The sequence below is a fragment of the Anarhichas minor genome, unplaced genomic scaffold (genome assembly GCF_050575085.1).
Source record: "Anarhichas minor isolate MPS153535 unplaced genomic scaffold, ASM5057508v1 ptg000024l, whole genome shotgun sequence".
NCBI classification, from domain to species: domain Eukaryota; kingdom Metazoa; phylum Chordata; class Actinopteri; order Perciformes; family Anarhichadidae; genus Anarhichas; species Anarhichas minor.
Window position 1 is genome coordinate 7,624,599 of NW_027466470.1, and position 3,276 is coordinate 7,627,874.

Sequence of the window (3,276 nt, forward strand, 5' to 3'; positions counted from 1 at the left end):
GATAAAGCTCTGATAAACATCACCGTTGGCCGTTTCGCCGCAGCCTCTCTCTGGCTCACTCTTTGACAGCAAGGTCAGCGTTTGTATTATGAGAACAGATGTGCGTACACGCTGTCCGGCCTCAGAGAACAACAAGAGGGACATTGATTTTCCTGTAATAACATCACTCTGTGTACTGCGGGGAGTAAATTAATCTCATGTCTGCCATATTGTGACCATCGCTGATAGTTAATTTGCGGGTAAAGCAAAACATCTGAAGGTAGCGTGGAGAGCCGTTGTAAAAAAAAAAAAGAAAAAAGAGCTGAGATTCACAGACAGAATGTAACAGACAAGCACATTGATAAGCCTCTCCATTAGCCGAGAATCTGTCTAACTGTTACTGGACTTAGTACTAAGTGGACCCGGGGGGGTACAGTCGTTTTTAATGCATCCTGTCTGGAATCAATGTGGGATATTGAAATATGTCCCGAGTTCCTCAGTGGATGTATCTGTAATTTGGGGTAATGAAGCTTCTTGAAGTGCTGGTCTGAGGTCAACACACCTTCACCGCAAAGTCTGAGGTGTCAGATGGTCAGCTAATGTCCTGCCCTCTGTGTGTGTGTGTGTGTGTGTGTGTCTGATTTGATAAACTGGCAATTGAGTTTATGTACCGTGGATCGATTGTGGTTAAATCGTTGTCATGTCCATGTAGAATACAAGTACCACCGGGAGGGAGACAGTAGTGCCTGTATCTTTTTTAATCTTTTGCTTCAGCTGAACATTGAAATGCATTTTTCTTGTAATGTATTGACCTAATTTGGAGTCGTGCTAAAATTGGATTGCTTAATAACCAGTAGGCCTATCCACAGGAAGAGAGGTTACCAGTGGTGGAGGACGTATTCAATAAAACCAGATACTAAAAATACTCTGTTACAAGTAAAACATCTGCCTTGAAATTGTTACAGTTCAAGTCATTACACTATATCATTACATACTTTTACAGTGAAAGTATGTAAGTGTAATCGGCAGAATGTGATTTAAGCATTAGAAATAAAAGAACTCAATGCAGAAAAATGATCCCCGTACTTCAACGTACATGCTGTATCTTAATACTAGTGTTCAGAAAAAAATACATCATAATGCAAAAAGGACAAAAACAAAAACATCGGCAGTTGAAACCACAGTGAAAAACATAAATGTGACAGATATATACATCATGCAGGGGATTTCCAGACACTGCTACTTGACATTCAATATAATATTAGACACCTTTGTCACTGTGATTGCATCACTAATTCAAGGTCCTTGTTTTTGAAGTTTTTAGTTTGTATAATCAGTGGTACATAGAGCTTCTTTTATTCTAAAGTGGGATCCTCCTATAAATTTCAAGTTTAATGTGTTTCTCTTGTGTTCTAGTCGGTGTATGTTACCGCTGCAGGGTTACTACTTGTGCATCCCATTCATTCATATACAGTATGAAGGTGTGTCTGAAGTGGTGGTGTGAGGAATCATCTCAAGTGTCCCCTAATGAAACAAGTGTTTCTATATCTCATCATGCCTCCACTATATCATTACAATCACTTCAGTATAGAATGCTACATGATAGGAAAGGTGGTACAGGTATATTTAACCATAGATGCTGAGGGACAACTCATTACCTCGGCACTACAGTCGAGAGCAACAGTAAATGAAGTGCGATAGCGTGGACACCGTGCCAAGTAGAACACCATCCACCTTAAATTGCAGTGTGTGTTTTACTAAGGGATCGCATTTAGCACCAAGTATGATTCTTCTGCTGCTTAATTAATCCCTTCAGGGACAAAATAAAACACCCAACAAGATAAGAGCAATTAAAACAGGATGTTTTTTTTCAGATGCTCCTCCGTTTTACATCATTAATTATGTAAGATTAGCCTTCCCTGTGTCTTCCACAGGGTGACGTGGAGCCTCGGTCCCTGGGGAGGCGTACCCCGTTGTGCGCCGGAGAGGGCACAGGAACAATGTCAAATATCCCATCATGGGAATACAAAGTGATGCTAAGACATGTATCCTCGCTCTGCGTGCAGCAGTGCTGTATTTGTCTCGTGTAGTAGTACAAGGGGAGTCATTTTCCACAAAATCTGGTTCAATTGAGACAATACACAAGGGTTTAGTGGAGCAGGATATGAAATAAGCCTCACACAATCAGTTTCTAACCACTATTGTGCGACTTATTGCTGCACACAAATCAATCCGTTTTTATTATTTCTGACACATAATTTCCATGAGCCTTTTTTTATTTTTTTCCTCCACCTCCATCACTGTGGGAGGGGCAGAGAGGGGAGGGCAATGGTGTCAATGACCTTTTAACCACCGGGCACACCGAGGGCCTTCCAAAAGCGAGGCGGGAATCACGTGACCAGAGCAGACACAAGCAGCTGGAGTGGAAAAGCTCAAGCTTAACGACTCAAAGCCTAATTCTCCAGACGCCCATGTGGGTCTGAGAGCTCAGGTCTGGTCCCAGCAGTAAAACCATCACAGGCCTGATGGTGCGATGTGTTTGCATGATCTCAACGGTGCACCAGCCATTGCTAAAATAATCGATGTTTTAGATTCACCACTTTGGTCCAGACTGAAATATCTCATCTACTATTGGATGGATTGTCATGAAAACTTCGTGCAGATATTCTCAGTGCCTACTGATTTTGGTGATCTTCCGATTTTTCCTTTAGCGCCACCATGAGGTTGACATTTTTGTATTTTAGCTACATTTCTCAACAACCACCGATGCATTGCCATTCAATTGTATACAGCCATTCATGGTTGACTTCTCATCACACTAGTGTCACTGCAAGGTTTGGTATCGATATTATTTCCATTAACAGTTTATGCTCTCAATGAATGTGAAATAACCATGTTTTCACCATTTAAAAGATTCAGAGGAAAACCAGAAAAAGTAATTTACTTAGCCATTTATTGCAGATTAAAATATAAGTGGTAAAAATTGGCGCAGCTATCCTCACTTTTGATCCCTAGTGTGGGTCAAGCTCCAACAAATACATTTCCCACAATGCAATACAACAGCCTCTTAACTTGTGTCCCTAGTTTGTGGCAGGGTTTTTCTTGTCAAATATTTGACGACTGAAGTCTAACTCAAGATAGCCATAATGACATCACTATGACATCATGACACTCAACAGTTGTTTAAATGGGCCGAACAGCACTCTTCATAATGAACGCACTGAATGTAAAATCAGCGGCGTGCCCCCTTTACGTGATTGACAGACCCACACTGACACAAGCACATATTACCACAAG